Below are 22,293 nucleotides of genomic sequence, written 5' to 3'. Positions count from 1 at the left end.
TTTCTAGGCAATCAATATCGTTTTATTAGGAATATTAAGAGAGAAAAAACGTAAAGCTGTGTGAATGGATTGAAACTACTGCTGAAGATAGAAATCTAAAACGGCAGTGTCAACGGAAAATTAGATGGGTGCACGCTCTCTGCATAAACGGAAACGATGGCTTTGTTTATTTGGCCGATGTCGACGAGCAACAGATTTCCTGCACTCACTTCCTCGTCTGATTACCGGCCCTCAACGGTCTCACGTATCGGTGTCGTCATCGGTTAAGTAGTTGAAACTCTTTCGCGTTGATGCGAATATTTCAGCCTAATCGTCCCTTTCGAACCACTCGCGAGGATGGTCATAATATGACCTAGACGTGCTTGCAATCTGTTGCGATTCCGATGAAAAATTCTTGAAAAATGAATATAAATTGTGTAAACGAGGGGTGAACGCGAAAGTCCTGTAATTTTTCATCGGAATCACAACAGGCTGCAGGCAAGTCTAAATTAGTAAATATGCCGGGTAAATATGACCCTGAGTTGCAGATTTTTCTTTGCCTCGTCTGTCATTGGCGTCTTTGCTTTCTTTCTTTTCATCGTCATTGCGTTAGTAAGATGGTGTTATTAAAATAGAATATAGACTTAGAAAATAAAACTATTTCTCAGACGAAGTCTTGACTGATAATAATGCTGACAATGGACGTTAGATTAATATGCATTGTTTGCGACAGGAAGCTTGTCACCCGTTCTATCAGAATCGTCAACAACAGAGTATTACCGGTAGTATACATATACATGTTATAAACATTATGCAAATATTAACGAAACGGTAGTAGTGTTAGCGTTCGAGCACTGGTCTTTCCGAAATTTCGAAAAGCTTGGATGATGAATCAAGGTACAAATTAGCCGTTTTATCAATTATTGAAAAATCAAGAAAAAAAAAAGAAAATTTCCCTTCCCGCTACATTAAGATCAATATGGACCACCGAAATTTGGCTTTCATTTAAAAAAATAAACCATAATTTTCAGTAATACTGACTTCGAAAATTATGATACAAAAATAATTACATTCATACCACAAACCAACGCCGTTTTTGTTTACTTTTCACAACTGTTACAAAGTATTTCATTTCTGGTGGTTAAAATACCAGCTGATCGATCGTAGACCACAAGTTTGGAGCCCGTTTATAATCTAAACGAAGGCAGACGATTGCAAACAACTGCGTTTACCTTATTTTTGTGTCAGAGTACCCTGTACAAATGACATGAATCGACATGCGATGATTACCAAAACAATTTGACAATCGGTGTCTCATTTGTTCACCGCCCCCTCAACACGGTGATTTGTTATGACGGTGATTTGTTATGAGGGGTATTTTTTCCCGGCCCTTTTCGTCGGAAATTACGAATTCATTGGCTCTAACATATCCTAGTTTACTTTAGTTGTTTCATCCGATTATTCTGTTCATTGATTTTACCCAGAGTTAGCGGGACCAGCACAATACAAACGTGACCTTGATAATAGGATTGTGTTCAAATAATAGAAGCTGACATTTTTGGACTAACATTATGTAAACTGAAACACAAAATACAAGTATTAGATGATTACAAAAGAGGCTATAGTTAATATGGGCAGATAATTTGCTGGAGCCATTGGTAAATTTATGTAATTGATTTTGCTGTGACAATGTATACATGTATGAACAATTATGTGAATATGGTGTTGTGTGTTATAGGAAGTAGGTGATGTCTTACGTCTTTTGGTTATGTCATTTGAATCAAGAGGGTTAAAGTACTTGATCGGAAAGAATGATTATATTTGTTCTTTGGCAGTGAATGGCTTATTTGTACTTGACTGTGACCCACCCACCACTCGATTGTAATTTGGCCAGCTGCTATTAGACATCACTCAGCATGACTAGTTGGAAGACAACCATGTAAAAATATATGTAGTGTGAATAGAATAAACGTCTGTAATGAACAAGGAAAAAATAAAGTTTTTATTTTTTATCTTAACCATCAATATACAACAAGTTTACAAAAAAATTCAAGTAAGAATAAAGTAAAAAGTTGAAACAATAGGAGATACAGGTGATGGTTGAATTATCTCGCCTGGAAGTAAATAAAAAACAAGTGGTAAGGATTATATATTGTAATGAATGATTTGAGTAAGGTGTTGAGTAGAGGAATGTTCAATAGGAAGAACATTGTTGAAATGCTTTGGATATAATTGGACTTTCCATAAATTAAATCTTGAGGCACATTGTAAATAACTAGTGAGAGGATGCTGAAAGCACTACCGTGCATTCAAGCATCCTCTCAATGAAAACACAGGTTATGCACATTATAATGAGGTAAATTAGTGTTGTAAACTGAGTGTCATGATTAAATCTGGTATGATGTGTATGGAACGACTCATGGTGCAAAAGCAGATAAGTGTCGACGGAAGACCCAAATGATAGGTATCACCACCGACCAATTTGGTAGTAGTCATATTGCCGAAAATACTATATCTTGTTGTTTTCAATAAGTATATGTGCAGCAACAATAAACTGTACAAAACCAGTAGTTAACTGGTTACAAGACAGTATTATAGACCCATATCATGCAAAGTTACAGAGTGTTGTACAAATATACCCCCTTACTTTTAGGCTATTGTATGTTCATCCAACTGTCCATTCAGAATGAATAAGAAATAAAGTAGGTGCAAAGAGACTATATGGAATGTAATTGTACTTCATAGAGTTATCAATGATGATATCAATTCCATCAGACTGATAGAACCGGTAAAAGTAATGAATTTATCGCATGGCAATGGTAATGTGTCATCTGACATATAACCGGAGTGAATTGACCATGTGCAAAAACAGCATTGTTGGTTTGCATAAGACAGCCCACACACATGCTATAAGGAGTAAACTTCTTGTATCACCAATGACAAGGCTGTAAATTAGTCAACATCAAACCAGAAACATAGAATGTAAATGCATGGACCTGTTTGTACCGAATCCCAGTTCATCCCTCATTATTTATGTGGATCATGTTAAAAAGATCTCAAACCATTATGAGGCCAATGAAAAACAAATTTGGTGTTTCCAGTATTAGAGTAAAAACTATTGAGTAGTTAGGCAGGGATTTTATTATTTTAGATTTATTTTTCCCCCAACATGTTCAGTCTATATCAAATACAATCATTTTAAACAATTTTTTTACATGATGATATTACTATCAAATTTTGTTTATTTTAGAAAAAGGTAACTCATTTCCATAAAAATAGAATTAATAACAAATGACAACACATGTCATTGTTTAAGGTTGAGGTGAGTGGCATGAACTGTTGATCGGTGGCACCATTTCAAAAATGGCAGCTGGCAACAGAAAAACCTTCACTGATGTACATGTGTATGTAGTGAGCACAAGGAATTGGCCCCTATCAGTTTCTGCCTAATAAATGACAGTTATGTACATTCCTGCTGTGGCCATTTACCTACAGTAGCAACATCACAAGCATGATAAAAGCCCCCTGATGTACACATTGCAGCTCTTGCCGTTTCTTGCATGTGACAAAAATCCGCCTAAATCACAAGAAACTTGTAGTGAGCCAAACAATGATCATGAAAAAGTAAGAATGAATACAGCCAGCCATGCCAATGTGGTGAATCAAATGCAATTTCTTGCATGACTTTCTGCTCAATAATATAGTGTGTGGTAGCCTATGCCGAATAATCAATGGTGTGGTCACAAATGATCATGAAGATTAATCATGATCACATACTTCATATACATTATAACATTACAATAATGGGCAAAGACTATAAATCATATCCATGCCCCTAGACATGGCTACATCCGAGGTCATCATTTTGCCAATGCCATTCTTGCATGTCATTATTGCTGGTTGCATAGACTAGACTATTAATGTACAAGTAATTACACATATCGGCCTTAATTGGTTTTAGATGCTATTTTATTGAGATGCCACATATACAAGCAGATTATACAATATCTATTTTAAAACATTTCCAAACATGAAGTAGCTGCTAATTTGGAAAAATTCCAAATTATTCATACAGCAGTGTGGTTAGGTGATCGACCGATGTCTAAAGTTAAGCTAAATTGGGCGTAGTTAGTACGTCCAAGGGATACTGCCTGAGTAAACCAGCTTGTGAATTTTTTTTCGTTTCATCACACACATAAAAACGATATGTGGCAATGTACGTGTATTCTTTCTCACCATGATGTCAATCATTTATTGTAGTTATTCGTGTAGATTTTTGTATTATTTAAATTCATAGAAAGTTTTCAAAATTCCTCTAATTTTCAATTAACAAGTTGTTGATGCTATCGTCACATCATGGGTTTAGGCTGTTAACACATGGTGCAAAGTTGGGCAAAGTGATTGCAAAGTTTGTAGATGTTGCTTGTATGATTGACCTAAGTCATTTTCAAGCCAATCCCACAGTTAAATTGCGAAAACATTAACTAAAAGTATAGAAAATGACCCATATATATGCAGATTATACCATATCTATTTTAAAACATTTCCAAACATGAAATAGCCGCAAATACGGATAAGTTCAAAATTATTCATACAGCAGTGTGGTTAGGTGATCGATCAATGTCTAAAGTTAAGCTATATCGGGCATGGTTAGTACTTGCTTGGGATACCAACTGCGTAAACCAGCTGGTGATTTTTTTTTGTTTCATCACACACATAAAATCGATATGTGGCAATGTACGTGCATTCTTTCTTACCATGATGTCAGTCATTAATTGTAGTTATTCGTGTAGATTTTTGTATTATTTAAACTCATAGAAAGTTTTCAAAATTCCTCTAATTTTCAATGAACAAGTTGTTGATGCTATCGTCACATCATGGGTTTAGGCTGTTAACACACGGTGCAAAGTTGGGCAAAGTTGTGCAAAGTGATTGCAAAGTTGGTAGATGTTGCTTGTATGATTCACCTAAGTCATTGTCAAGCCAACCCCCAAGTTAAATAGCGTAAACATTAACTAAATGTATAGAAAATGCCCCATATATAAGCAGATTATACCATATCTATTTTAAAACATTTCCAAATATGAATTAGCCGCGAATTCGGATAAGTTCGAAATTATTCATACAGCAGTGTGGTTAGGTGATCGATCGATGTCTAAAGTTAAGCTAAATCGGGCGTGGTTAGTGCTTGCATGGGATACTGCCTGAGTAAACCAGCTGGTGATTTTTTTTTCGTTTCATCACACACATAAAATCGATATGTGGCAATGTACATGCATTCTTTCTGACCATGATGTCAGTCATTAATTGTAGTTATTCGTGTGGATTTTTGTATTATTTAAATTCATAGAAAGTTTTCAAATTTCCTCTAATTTTCAATGAACAAGTTGTTGATGCTATCGTCACATCATGGGTTTAGGCTGTTAACACACGGTGCAAAGTTGGGCAAAGTGATTGCAAAGTTTGTAGATGTTGCTTGTATGATTGACCTAAGTCATTTTCAAGCCAATTTCCAAAAATGAAATAGCCGCGAATTCGGATAAATTCCAAATTATTCGTACAGCAGTGTGGTTAGGTGATCGACCAATGTCTGAAGTTAAGCTTAATCGGGCGTGGTTAGTATTTGCATGGTCTACTGCCTGAGTAAACTAGCTGGCGTCGTTTCATCATACACATAAAAACGATATGTGGCAATGTATTATTCAAATTTATAAAAAAATTTCAAATTTCCTCTTATTTTCAATGAACAAGTTGTTGATGCTATTGGCACATCGTGGGTTTAGGCTGTTAACACACGGTGTAAAGTTGTGCAAAGTTGGCAAATTTACATGGAAATGTGACCTATGTTGTTATATTATCGAGAACCATCGTTAAGAGTTCTCAAAAGTGAATACTTTTGTCGTAAATGGTCTATTATGATCGTACTGACTGCTGAAGCACGCAGAGGTTATAGGTCAACTTACGAAAGACACGAATGTGGAAACGAATGCAATTTTGAAACATTTCAAAACATTAAATGTCCTCCAATGCGAATAAAATGCAAATGATCCTTACAGCCGAGTGGTCAGGTGATCCACCATGACAATAGTTAAGCTCACTCGGCCGTGGCTATTAATTGCATGGGAGACGACTTCAGCAATCTGGCTGGTGAAATACTTTTTCTTGCTTTCGTCACAAACATGAAAAAACATAAAGCATTTTTTTGTGTATTTTATTCTTGTGATGTGACACATTTATAGTACAAAGTCGTGTTGATTATTCAAATTTTTTAAGTTTAGAGAATGTTTTAAAATTTGCACGTATTTTCGATGTAGAAATAGACTTTGCGGTCGGCACATAATGGATGTAAACTATTAAAACGACGTGCAAAATTGTGCAAAGTGAGTGAAAAGTTGGAAGATTTGCGTGTATATTTCAATTAAGTTCTTGTCATATCTAACCACGAATATCTAAAAAATCAGATTTTAATTGAATTCAAATGTATTTTCTGTATGTATTATAAATTTTGATACCGTGAATCACATTGTTTTTAAGTTGTGCATCTCAAATTACAGCCAAATATTAGTTGCCAAGCTTCTCATTTGAAAAGCAAATTAAATTTTGAATTAATTTCAATGTGTCTCCAGTACTTTCAGCATACAGGAGTTTTTTCTAAGCTTTCTTTGATTTTTAAAATTCGGTTCAAGATGATCGCCTGATTGTGGTACGTATTTATTTCCTAATTTGCATACAACTTTTTCGTGTTTCACAAATTGTCTTAAAGGTGTAATCTGAACGACTATAGAAGTTTCGTTGACATTACGATTTACCAAAACTAACGCTCAAGACCCATTTTCAAACTACACTTCACACATTGTGTTTCAAAATGCAACGTCCCGATAGTGTACGCAATCCGTGGTAATTTGTGGCCACGGTAATAACCTAGCTCAAACCTCGTAGTCATACATATGAAATATTGAGATGTTTGTTATACAGGTTTTTCGACATTTTTTGAATATTTAATTTCAAATATGAAATTTCTTTTTACAATTTGGTCCACCGCGCCTGTCGTCGTCACACACACATCAAAGACTGTCCGAATTACCCCCCAAAATAACACTTGATACAACTTATTGTCCAACCACAGTTATTAGTTTTGATTGGCTTGACGCGTCTGTCAGTTATTTCTACACTGTACGATGATTGGTTATTATTTGTGACTTAATAGTACACACACTTTCGTAGAGGGTGGGATTTTCCCAGCAGAATCTATTCACTGAAAGCGACATGTAGAAAGCCACAGCCGAGTAACGGAGAGTAGAGACTGTAAGTTGAAGACAATCTATACATATGCGAATAATTCAGTCCATTTTTAATTGTGGACATCCCCTCAATTATTGAATGGTCGGTAGTCCCTAGTACTAGCTCGTTTCAGGCGTGTTTTTTGGCGGGAATATTGGGCGGCAGTCTTTGAAGTGTATATGCCGCCACACCTGCGACCGGCACAGAAGACCAATTTGTAAAATGCATTTTTTTATCGTAATTTCGTCTGGTTAAATAATGTTTGGCCGAGTGGCATTATGACGCGTTCGGCTTAATTCGGAAACGCACAGAAAACAATGGTTTCCGAATTATTGGTTGGCCGCGAATTATCATCGTCATAACTTAAATGCCGTCGTTTTGCTAAACAAACTAAAAAATGCAAATTTCAAATAAGAATCAAATAACCATTCCCGTCCAGATTACATTACAATTTAATATAATTAAGCATTGTATTATCTGAACGTAGATACAATTAAACACAATTAAAAACAGGTAATAAATCGAACAACATCAATAACAATCAGACAATATACATCAAAAATCGTTTACAACATCAATAAATAAATAAACGTATATGCATGTTATAAACATATAATGGAAAGTTAGATATATATCAAATCAAAGCAGTGACAGGAAAACAATGTGGTCTTGAGTTCATAACGTTCTCTTCAAGCTTCTGTGTAAGACATTTATTAATAATGAAATAAACAAAGAGACTTATGTAATCTATGTGTACGGTCGTATCTCCCTATACACGAGCTTTCTTGAAATATGTATTTTACTTGCGCTGTGTATAGAACATTATGAATTCAATTCAATAAGTTATGCGTTTTTGCCTGTCATGACCTGATAAAGCAACTAGAAAATGTCTAGTCTAAAATATTTACTTTCGCCAGAAGACTTTTTTTGCTGAACTACGCCTCCTGAATAATTTAGTCATAATACACGGACAGGTCATTATTGATATATCACTGGTAATAGTCGACTTGAACTAGATTACTGAAGAACGCACAGAATACGAATGTGCAATTTTCGGGTTCGTGGAAGAATAATATGGTTTCTACGCGTTACTACTGTTAGTAGCAGACTCAATTCAGCGTCAGTATACGTTCATACAATGAGGACATTTAATTTGAATACTTACATTTTATGTATTGCTTTTACCGTGGCGCCTATAACACTTTTAAGTTGTAAATATATCTTCCACTTACTGCTCTTTGGAATTAGTACTAACATGACTCAATCACGCATAATGAGTAGGATAGGGGATCGTTGAATAATGACATATTGTACTACTACTACTACTACAGTTAAAATTCCTATAATTGCATAACGCGTGTAAAGGATAATATTATCCGTAGACATATATTGACATTGGAACTCAAGTAAGATAGTAAGATGTAAGAATTTGGCGATTATACATAGAACAACGTTCTTCACAAAATTGTGTCTGCTAAAATACGCGTATATTGAAAACAAAACATACTTCCAAAGCAGAGAAATGTTGTAAATATATTTAGATATAATCTCCTATTTATGTGAAGTCATCAGGCTCGTGTGATTACTGCCAGAGTTCTGTTAGAATCCGAGCCGCACCGAGGATCGATGTGCAGTGCTGGTAATCACGAATATCGATACTCGAATGGGTTTTTCTTTGAATTGAAACAATTTTTTCACTGATCATTATATAATAAACATATATTTTTATAACTTAGTAAGAATGATAGTTGTGTTGAATTCTGTGAATATTACCCGATGATCATCTATAACCTTCTCTACAATAGTAAATTTTTTTGTCTTTGGTGATGACAATTGTATACGAAGATGGTACTATTAATGTCTCGTTAATATGGTGTTTTACAGTGAGAGTTGGATATATAATGAAAGAGTAATTAGTTGTTACTTGTTCTTTCATAGTTATCTCTATAAGGAAATGTTTACTGTCAGAATTAGTATCACCATACTCGTCTATAGCATGAAAATTATACTGTAAAAGAAAGTCTCCTGACTCATTCACAAAATACTCCAAGTCATTAACTGTCACGTTAAGAGTACTGCTTGGATGCACATGTAGACCTGGTATACGACGTCTTGTAAAACGATCAAAAGTGTGTTTCCTTTCAAGGATAGCAAATTTTTTCCTTGATTTTAATGGAACTATTGGTTATAAATAGAATATCTGATCATTTTTATTCAATTCTAGCATATACGGTGTTTTATGTTTACCCTTTTTTGCTCTGTCTATATTATTTATATCCTTAATATCATTTATAGTGATATGTTGTCCTACTTCCATATATATATTATGGTGTTAAAAAATCTACTTCGATACTATTTAGAGATCTATGTAGAAATTTCATATCAATTAAGGCAATATTATTGAGATGTATTTTTTTGATATTTAGTTTAGTAGTATTAGTGTTTTGTTTAACTAGATTAAACCCATCAATATCCGTTTCATCTACTACCGTTTCTAACAATGGGTTTAAAGGTTTAACCACTTTATCACTTCTATAACTCTTTGTTTCAATATCTATTTAATTATCACGTTTTTGGATATGAATAATTATATATACACGCATTCTTCTTTCAGAAGTGAATTTTATATCATCAATCAATTTTACTTCTAAACCATTCGTATTATTTACAATACAATCGATAATCACAGTACCATGATTTGGTGTTTTTATATTATCATGCATATACTGATTAAAGGTGGATAGTGATAACACCCAATTTACATTAAAAATACCTAAACATCCAAAGGTATTATCATATTGTAACCTGCAATTTTCATCTGCTTGATAACTTAAATATAAGTTTCCTGAATTAATTAATCTTTTAACGATATTATTACTCTTTGTTATCGTTTCAAGAGGTGATATCTTGAGATGTATATCATATTCTTTATATAGATATGATGGTTTTATAAAACTTCTAACACTATGTAGTTTAAAATTGTTAGTGGTTTCATCATAATCGACTATTAGAGGGATATTTGTGATACTATCATGTATTATCACCCGTTCTTGTAATATTTCAAGTAAATTTTTATTTATTATTAGATATGCTTTGAAATCTTTAGTTAGTGGATTTAATTCAAATCCAAAAGGTGTTAGTGTATTTGTACCCTTTATCTCAGCTACAGTTTCATCTATATCCAATAGGATGATGTTCATGCGGATGATTATGTACAGCAACATCAGTTTTTACTAAATTAAATGTTTTTGATTGATGATTATATTGAAGACCAAATATTTTGTTATTATTTGAGATTTGTTTTATTTGTTTAACAACAACATCTGCCATATCAGCTAATTCAAGATTTTGATTTTGAACTACTATTTGTCCTAGACCATAATGACTTGCCATTTATATAATATATATATATATAATATAATAATGAAGTTATATGTAAATACTGCATATCTTAATAATCAAATAACTAATGATGTAACAGTCCAGTTTCATGAAACATTGTCAGAATTTAAATACATCAGACTTTTAGAATGTAAATTGTACAACAGTTGGTATAATATTACTGAAAACAACAATAGATTGAAATTTTCTATGACTGGAAAATCAGCACATGTAAAAGTTATTGATCCAGGAAATTACAACGTAGATACATTATCACGTGCCGTAGATTTAAACAAATTTATTAATTTTAAAAGAATACATGCTACCGGAAAAACCTTAGTAATGGATGATACATATAAACTGGGTTTTAGAGTACAAAAGAATTTTGCTGAAATATTAGGTTTTGAAAAAAAAAAATATACTTTATCTACAGTAAGTCCCAATAGAGCCAACTGTTTAACTGTTTCAGAATATGTAGTTCATTGTGATATTATTGATACTCAAAATTATACTAATGGACAGAGATGTGATTATTTACAAATTTTACCACTTCAGGATACATCAGAAATAAACAAACAAGTGACATATAGGTTTCCTAATCCAGTTCAAGTTCCGATAACACATAGACCAATAAATAGCATCAGAATATGGATTACAGATCAGGATAATAATCCAATTGATTTTAATAAGTTTCCAATTAGCTATCAATTAGAATTATTGTAAGTATAATATATATATGACAGACCAATATCTGAGAGAATTGTACTATAATAGTGATGTTTCATATACAGGAATACAATCATTATGGCATAAAATCAAAGAAGATAAGAAAAATATAAAATATGACGAATTAAAAGAATGGCTACAGGAACAAGAGGTATATTCTTTACATAAACCAGCAGTTAAGAAATTTCCATACAGAAAGGTTATTGTGAATGGAATTGATTCACAGTGGCAGGCTGATATAATAGAGATGCAGACATTTAGTAGAGACAATAAAGGTTTTAGATATATGCTTACAATTATTGATGTATTATCAAAATATGCTTGGGCTATTCCACTTAAAAGTAAACGTGGAGATGAAATGGCAGATACGTTTGAAAATATATTTAAGAAGAAAAGGAAGCCTGATAAGATACAATTTGATGAGGGTAAAGAATTTTATAATAGACATGTCAAAGAATTATTTGAGAAAGAAAATATTGAATGGTTTTCTACAAAATCAGATAAGAAAGCTAGTATTGTGGAAAGATTCAATAGAACATTGAAAGGTAGAATGTACAAATATTTTACAGAAAAACAAACAAGAACATGGATTGATATGATTGATGAGCTTGTAAATTCATATAACAATACATATCATAGTAGCATTCATATGACACCAATAGAAGCATCTAAAGAAGAAAATGAAGGTATTGTTTGGTATAATCTATATGGAGCATATTTAACATCTGAATATGGAACTTCAAAGTTTAATGTTTCTGATACAGTTAGAATAAGTAAATATAAGAATGTTTTTGCAAAAGGATATTTACCAAATTATACACAAGAGTTGTTTAAAATAAAACAAATTATGTATGGACCGGTTATAGTCTACAAGTTAGAGGATCTATCTGGAGAAATAATAGAAGGGACATTTTATGAGCCGGAATTATCAGCCTACACAGATAAATCTGAAGAGTATAAAGTAGAAAAAATATTAAGAAATAAGAGAATAAAGGGTAAACAATATGGTCTAGTAAAATGGAAAGGTTACGATGCTAAATTTAATTCATGAGAACCCATGGAAAATATTCATACTCTATAATATAGATGTTTGGTGAAAAGAATATTAACAAGTTTCTAACAAAATACAGAGAAATTTTTGGTTTTAATATTGAATTAGAATGGTGTTCTATAAGAAGAAAGAACAGACATATTTTGATAGCAAATCCTCGATCTAAATTAAAGGATGAAACATTATATCAAATTATTTTAAGTTTTACAAAAGAATGTGAGAAACAGAACTTTTTTAAGCGAGTTGAATTTTTAAATTTATTTCCAGATGCACAGGATAACCAAGAGGTTAGATATTTAAATGAATTTTGGGTCTTAAAACTAATACGAGATACACGAAACAGAAATATTTTTCAAGATAAATATGGTAGTTTAGTTGTTGGTTTTTTATAGGTATAATATATATATATATATATAATGTTTGGTGAAAAGCATATCAACACTTTTTTAACAAATTACAGAGAACCTTTACATAAACCAAAAAGAGAAACTTACATAAAAACAAAAGAAAAAGAAATTGAAAAAAGAAGAAAAAAAAGAAATTGTAAAAGAACCAAAAATTATAAAAGAAAAGGATAGTAATTTTCCATTATCATTTACATTAGACCTTTTAATGAAAAAATAGACTATGATATTAGAGATATATTAGTGAATATGGATGTATATACAAGTAGGACAGAACATTTCAACATAAAATTACGAGATATATTTGTAGATTATATTTATAAATATACAAAAACAGATATCATGGACGATTGGTTAAGTTCTCCAAAAATGAAATTTTGGGATCAACAATTAAATTTTGCTATTCATATAGCAACAGCTCAATGTGGTGTATCAATACGAGACCATTTATTTAATAATAAAATTCCACCACAAATAAGATCGTTTTGTAGATTCCATGTATATTATACAGCTCGTAGAATTTTGTATGAAATGGGGGGCATACAAGCTATTCACGCTTTACCTTCAGATAGTGTTTTCAACAAGTTTGATAATCCATATGATGAAGCAGCATACCATTCAATATGTGACGAATTTGATATAGATTATAATACAGATTTTAGATTTACATATGACTTATCAAAAAATCATGGTATCGGTAATATGTATCAGTACTATACTAACAGAGGTTTAAGAATGGTGTCTCCTAAAAACGGTAAATATACAGGTAGTAAATATTATAATACAAATCCCAATTATACATTTCCATCAACATTTGGACCTGTTACAAATACTTTACCAGATACAGCCAGAGCTCATTGGCATCATTTCAAGAATGACTATAAACAATATAATTATTTTATACCTGAATTTGGCAATGATTTAACTGAAGCTGGTTTGAGTAGATTGAATCAAAGCATTGAAGCATATGTTTATTGTGTCCTTGGCAGTCAAGCTAATACTAGGGTTTCAATCCTCGGTAATACAGGTGGTGCTCAAGAAACACGTAAAGATTTTTTGAATATATTAGAAGATAAAAGTAGTGGTGTTATTATCAATAGAGATATAGTAGACAGTATTCAAAGATTTCAAGAGGTGATCGATGCAACCAATGTTAAATTAGATCTAGCAATCAGTCCATGTTTGTGGTTATTAGCGTCTAATATGATTATTAACATTCAAACAAATATAGCTGGTTATAATAATTTTTTACAACAAGCTAATGATGATATGAAATTTGGATATAATTATATAAACAATGATGTTAAACAGTCAGCTATACTAACAATGGAAGGACATGATGATCCTATAGAGAGAGAGATGTTGTTGAACCACCTAAAATAACAGAAGAAATAGATACTGTACTTCCTACTACTGTAGAAAATGATGATCCGATACACAACTATACAATAACTGGTTTATTAATAGGGACATTAATATTGTCCTACATGATTTTCTAATTATATAATATATATAATGACAGATTTTGATCCTACGGAAAATATTAAAATGAATGAATTGAATAATTTTGCTGGCGATGATGTTGTTGATTATGCAGAAACATCATTATCAGAATTACCAGCAGAAGATAATAGTAATGGTGAAATGATACCAACTACAGATAAAACACCGAGGATTGAAATTAATAATCAATATATAAATAAATATTTTGAAAATTTGAATTATGATGTTGATCCTATAATAAAGAGTCTTACTAAAACAGATCTAATAGTAAGACATGAAAAAGGTAACCAACAAATATATTATAAATTACCAAGGTATCAACCATATAATGGTAGACATTTGAAAATTACAAATCCTAGCGATGGCAAACCCACATCACTGAAAACACTATCACAGACAGTAGATGGTAGATTTTATGTAAAAGAAGTATTAAAATTAGATCTAACCACTTTCAAACCAATACAGTCTGAGAATATAAATACAGATCCTGATTTATTAGACGTATTAGAAAGAACACAGGCTGGAAATAAATATAGGGGTGTAGTATTGTCGGGTTATGCTCGAGAGAAACAATCGAATGCCCTAGAAAAACCTGTCAGAGATTTATCACCAACAGATATTGGTATATTACGAGAATGTCAAAATACTCTCAGATCTGAAAATGACATAGATGGATCAAAAGTTATAGATGATAAAATTGAGCAATGGAACATTTTAAATCCGGAATATAGAAAAATAAATGAAGAATTAGAATTTGCAAACAAATCCTTAATAGATTTATACAAAAGACTTGATGAAATTAACACTAGCGAAAAAATAGAAGAATTACCAAATGAAATAATAGAAGAGAAAGCTAAAATTGAAAACCAGATATATAAGTATCAAAACGATATAATTGAATTAAATGGTAAATTAGCTGACACAAGACCATTGAAGGAAGTATTAAAGGATCCACAATTAAATTTGAAAACAAAATTGAAAACATTGTTTAAGAGACATGGTGTAACAATAATATCATTGGCTACAGCTTTAGGTACAGTATTAACATCAATTGGCATCGCATTAGGAGGAGGATCTAGTAGTTCATCAACAGCAGCTAGTGGTGGGAAAAAGCCCAACAATATCCCAAGTAAGGCTTATAATGGTGTGAAAAATGCTTTGAAAAAAGTATCAGAATGGTTGAAAACATTAGCTCAGAAATCAGCAGATGTTATCACTATCATAGGTTCTATTGTTGCATTTATTTTAAAAATAGCTGGGAAGGTGATTGGATATGTAGCTGAATATCTCTGGATCGCATTAGTTGGAATAACAATATATGTTTTTGAGTATTTGAAGAAATAAAATGTAATTATAATATATAATGGTGTATAATATACAAATAGAACCTAGTTTCACAGATAAGATCGCTCTTGCTACTAAATCAGAAAGATCAGTCCATAGAATCACCCACAATCCAAATACAGCTTTACCTGCAGAAGTTCTATATGAATATGGTATCCGACAGTCTTAATCTTTTATTTAATATAACAGTCAGAGGAAATGCTGGTAATACTCTTGTTCAAAATGTATCAACAATTCCGTTCTCAAGAGTTGTACTTAAATTTCAAGGAGAAATCCTTTTTGATTTAACAGATTGTCAATTAATTGAAACATATAGAGATTTATATCTGCATACAAAAGACAGAAATAATAAAACATTTTATGGAATATCAGATGAAGATTTCAGAATGGTACAATCAGGAAGTAGTGCTGTAGTTGCTAAAAGTTATGAAGAGTTTCTCTATAATGTGTATGGAAAAAAGTTTGCATATAAATTAACTCATCCAATGATATCTAATCATGGAAGTATAAATCCATCTGCTTTAGGTAGTCATATTGAATGGGAATTAATACTTGCTGATCCAAAATATCTTATTAAAAGTCCTGATGGTGATATGAATTACAAACTTACAAATATTCAACTAGAAAATGAAACTATTCAAGATCCAGAATTGAGTAATAGAGTTGTTGGATTATATAATAGTGGTAAGAGTTATCTATATGAACATGTATTACATTTCAGAACATCAACTTGGAAACAATCAGACACAATTTTAAATGAAAACATAAATGTTCCTAGAAGGTCTTTGAAAGCTATATTACTGTTATTTACAATGAACCAACCACAAGAAACATATGACAGTGAACACTTTGTTAATCCAGAAAAATACTGTAAGAAATTACGATTGAAGGTGTTTCTAATAAAGTTTATGCTCAAGGAATAAAAAAGAGACATCAATGGAAAGAAGCAAGAAGATATTTTGCTCAAATGTTGTCTGATCATGATATGGATATGAATGAAATTAAGTTTTTAAAAGATAAATTTGCAATGTTAATAGACTTGAGAAGTTTTCAGAATACAAAGTACCATGGTAACGGTTTAAGAGTGATTAATACAAAAGATAGTGTTCAGCTTCAAATAAAAAGGAAAGATACACATGTAGGTGATACAGATGAAAACATTTATGCTCATATTTATATTTTATCAGATGCTATGTTGAGTATCGGGGGGTCTAAATTAAAAAGTATTATGTATTAATAATATATACATGAATTGGTTAGAATTTCCTTTTAACATGTTAATTACTGCTCCAACTTGTGCAGGCAAAACACAATACATATTAGATCTGATAAGCACTGTTTATAGGAATACATTTGAATATATTATAATAATTTGCCCTACATTTCACAATAATCAAACTTACAATAGAGAGTTTATTTATAAAGACAATGATGTCATAATTATTATTCCAGACATTGATTATATAGATGAAACATTAAAATATATACATGAAACATATAAAAACACAAATAGTTTGATTTTATTGGACGACTGTGCTAGTAGTAAAGATATGAAAAGTAGAACTGATGAATTGACTAAATTAGGATTTTCTGCAAGACATGATAAATTAAGTATATGGGTGTTAACACAACAATATACTTCTATTGGAAAACCGTTTAGAGAAAATATAGGAATGTTAATTCTATTTTATACACCTTCTAAAAATGATATGAAAACAATTATAGAAGATTACGGTATGGAATTAAATAAAGATCAAATTAATGAATATATTAATTAATTAAAATCACAACCATTTAGTAAATTAATATTTAGATTAATACATCCATATGAAATTAAATGTATAGTGTAATATTAATGGAATTATTATTATTAATACTCAATTTAATAAATACAATAATTTGGATAAATATTGGTTTATTTATTATTTATAAAATAAAATGTATTTATAATATATATATGGAAACTAAAAATGAAATAAATGATGTATTAATTGATGCGGGTATTATTGAACAAGTCAAAAAATCTAATAGAGGTAGACCAAAAAAAATAAATAAACAAGTAGAAGTTCCATTAGTAGTAGTTGATGAAAAAGTAGAACAATATAGAAATAAATTATGTTGTATTATTGCTGCCGGTGATTCAAAATTATTTTTAGCAAAAACATTTACATTACATGATATTAATAATATGTCTATAGATGATGTAAATAAATATTATAAATTATACGAATCAACTTATAGTACTTTAGTCAGTAATAATATTGTAGATGGATTTATAAATGGGAGTAGTAAATTACTTACATATATAATGCCAATTGATGATACAAATAAACTATCAGATGATTTAAAATCTAATTTTCTTGTTACAACTGAATTAAAAAAACTAACAGGTAATTTAGCATATACTTTTGGCCCAATTCTAGCTGTAGCGTCTTGTAGTTTAACTGTTATGCAACATGTTGATATGAGAAAGGATAAATGTCCACCCAAAGAATCAAAAACAGATGACACTTAAAAAGAATATTTTATATATATATAATAATAATGGAAATCATTAAAAAACAATTCACTTATGAAAATAATAAAGTATTAATTATTAAAGATAAAAACAATAACGTATGGTTTGATAAAAACAATAGCGTATGGTTTGATAAAAATAATAGCGTGTATGGTTTAAAGGATATGATATTGCTAAATGCTTAGGATATAAAAACCCTCGTAATGCATTAAAAAGCTATGTAGATATTGACGATGTTGAATATGTTCAAGGGTATTGCTCAAAGGGTGGAAAAACACTTATATATATCAATGAAAATGGTGTCAAATCTTTGATAATAAAAAGTAGGATGCCAAAATCGAAAGATGTGGCTAAGGCTTTTAATATTAATATAACTAATGATAAATGTTTGTATAAAGAACAAAGCACGGTAAGTTGTATAATAAAAGCTTTTGTGAGTGAAAATATGAGATACCAGCACACTGTCAATAATTATAGAATAGATCTGTATTTCCCTGATTATAAAATAGCTGTTGAATGTGATGAATATGGTCATATAGATAGGGATTTACTAAAGGAATTAAAAAGACAGAAATATTTAACTAGAAAATTAAATTGTAAATTTGTAAGATATAATCCAGACTCTGAAAATTTTAATATTTTTGAAGTAATAAATGAATGATATGTATTAATAAAATATTGAATACACATATGTTAAAATCTTTATAGTCAATTCAATTGGTTTTCAAGTGTATTGATTCAAATGGTTCAATACACTTTTCAAGTCAGTTCAAGTGTGTTCAAATTATTTTATAGTCATATTATATAATGAGTGAATCAGAAACTAAACCAAAAGTAGAACCAGATACTACAGATAAGAGAGAACCCGAAAAAGTCACAACAGAAAAGAAAACAAATCCTAATAGGGTTGAATGGGGGTGAAAATTAGCCAAATTATCTTCTGAGGCAAAAAAGAGAAAGAAAGAAGGTAAACAGATGAATAATAAACTAACAACAATAAAAGAGACCACAGAGGAGGATTTATATATTGATAGATCATCTAATAACTATTTAATAGCTCTTACTGTGATTGGCTTATTAGTTGGTGGAGCAGCATTGTATTATCAGAGAAAAACATACATACATGACACCAAGATTGAAGAATCGCCGCAAACAACAGTAAAAAAAAACTGAAAACATTATTAATATGATAGAATAAAATGTAATCTAATAATATATGACTGATTATAATAAATTAATTATGAATGCTCTTTATGATGGAGCTGTTTTAAGTTTATTAACAATTGCAAATAGCTATGTTTTAGATAAAGCTCTCAAAATGGCCCCAGATAGCCCTAAATCTAGTACATCATTGAAAAAGTTTGGTACAATGGCTTTAGCTGTATCCGGAGCAGTATTTGAAAAAGATATATTGGAACAGAAGAATATGATCCCAGTTGATTATCCATATAAAGGAATGTAAAATATGTTGTAATTATATATAATGGTAACTACTGGAATAATGATAGCTGGTGCTATTCTTAACGCCACAGCATTCATTGGGGGTAATCAACTTGCTAAAATGTTAGACCCAACTGCAACTAACTTAGAAGAAGAAAGAAAAAGACATGATTTAGCTATTGAAAAATTCAATAGAGATCATAATGCATGGAGCGAGTATAGATCTAATATGTATGATTTCATGCAAAAACAAAAACTAGCTCAAAATGTAGCACAAACAGATTTTGAAATTACAGACGAAAATTTGGAAATGTATAAAGAATATCATCCAGATGAAGCTATTGATACTGAGGAACCAGTGTTTTCTAAATACTACCAACCATCGGATGAAATGAAAAAAATACCAATACGTGTATATTATTGGAGGGATGGGTTTGAGTGTTTATCTGATTAAAAAGTATATAAAGTAATAACACTCTTATAATATATATGGATTATGATGCACAATATGAATTATTTGATGAACTCTTTTATGTCGATAACAACAATACACAAGTAAACAGCAATATGTGTGAATTTTGTAATATAGATCTTATAAATGATAATGGTATGCATGTATGCCAGGAATGTGGAGCAATGTATGGTTATGACATTGTTCCGGAATATGAAATATATGAACGATGTACTATAAAACAGAGAAGCATATATAAGAGGAGAACACATTTGAAAAACATATTATTAAAACATAAGGTAAAACAGTCGCTTTGGAGAAAATAGAATACTATTTTGTCAAACTGGAACGAATATTTGAAAAGAAAAATACAGGTCGTAAAAATTTCATCAGCTATAATGTCATCATAAAACAAATATTAATTGAATTACAAGAACATGAAGAAGTAAAGAAAATACCTAATTTAAAGACAAAAAAGACTAGAATTGCACATCAAAAAATGTTTAACAAATTATGGAATGAATTAAATATCACTTAAGGAAGTAAAGTATAATACTAATTATATATAAAAATGTCTAAGAATTCAGTTGGTAGACCTAGATAATATGTTAACAAGGAGGATAGAGAGAGAGCTAATAAAAAACAGGTAAAAGAATGCATGGAACGTAATCCTTTTCATTGTTCGGTTTGTGATATTACTTATCATATGGCATGTAAATCAAGACATCTTAAGACAAAAAAACATACCAATAACCCCCTTTTACGTGATAATTAAATACCATTGGGCAGACTTTGCTCGCGTTTTTCATTCTTATAATAGAGTTCTAATAATTATATTAGACTTCTATTATTTTTTTTTAATATCAATCAGCTTAAAGAATTATTATAATATAATATATATATATAAGAATGATTACGAAAAAATCTTTACTGAAAAAACTGTCAGATCTGTTAACAGTTGATGAGTTGACAAAGCTGGTACGTCTTAAAAAAATCAGTCAAACAAACGATGGCTGAATTAAAAAAAACTAACATGATTTGATTGAAAAACAAATGATGGTTGAATTAAAAGAAAAACATTATTTAATTGAAAAAAAAGATTCGATAGAACTGATAAATAATAATACTTTGCTAAAGAAAGCTATGAAAGTAGCAACTAAGAAGAAGGCTAGTTATACTGTAGATACATTAATTTTTATTATGCGCCTTGACAAAAATAAGGAAAATGACAAGTTATTAAAAAAAATAATAAAAGATACTCGAGGCGATTATTATAAATTAAAAACAAAACTGTTATATATCATATCAGATAATCAGATAAACGATTTCTTATATAAAACAACATATGATTATCAGAAAAATAACTTCACACATTTAACAAACATTCTCAATGAATCACCTGATTTTGCCTACGAATTTGATAATTATGAAGATTATATACACTGTATAATAATAAGGTCAGTTATGAAGATTTTGCCAGAAGATATGAAAAAAATAGATCATTTAGACGATGATTTATTCAATGATCGAGTAGACTTTAATATATATAACAGATATATAAACTATGACATGGATAAGAATGCTAAAACATTTAACAATATGTTCAAACTGCGCGACAAAGTAAAGAATGTGACAGAATATATTAACAGCTGTTTTATAAATATAATTGTAAATACATATCAACCAGCATTCGAAAAAAGCAAACATTACAAACTAGAATTGACCCACGAAATATTGTGCGAGATTTGTGATATTGATTATAAGAAGGATAATTTAGGTTTATCAATAAATAAAGCGATAACATTTTTTGAAAAATACCAACTCGGATTTTGTGCATATGGACCATATCATTAAGAAATACAAACCTGATAAACAAAATAAAAATATCAACCCTTGGTCTCTCTATATATATATACGTACATAACAACCATGCATATAGAATAACTGATACAAAATCATTCACACAAACATATTACAAAGAAGATGAAAAATTAGAGGATGAAATTAAAACATTGAATGTGTCAAACAAATATAAAATAAGAGATTCTACCGTGCATGACAACAAACCTATATATATAAATAAGTTAAACGATATACTAAACTATATTAAATCCCTTGACGACAGCCAAAGGAAATGTTTCATAACATTTATATATAATGATTCTTTGAAAGATCTGATGTTTCAGATGATAAACAATAAACAATCGTACATTCC

This window comes from Saccoglossus kowalevskii, chromosome 14 (genome assembly GCF_978046115.1).
Source record: "Saccoglossus kowalevskii chromosome 14, keSacKowa6.1, whole genome shotgun sequence".
Taxonomy (NCBI): Eukaryota; Metazoa; Hemichordata; class Enteropneusta; family Harrimaniidae; genus Saccoglossus; species Saccoglossus kowalevskii.
This window is presented reverse-complemented; position numbering follows the sequence as displayed.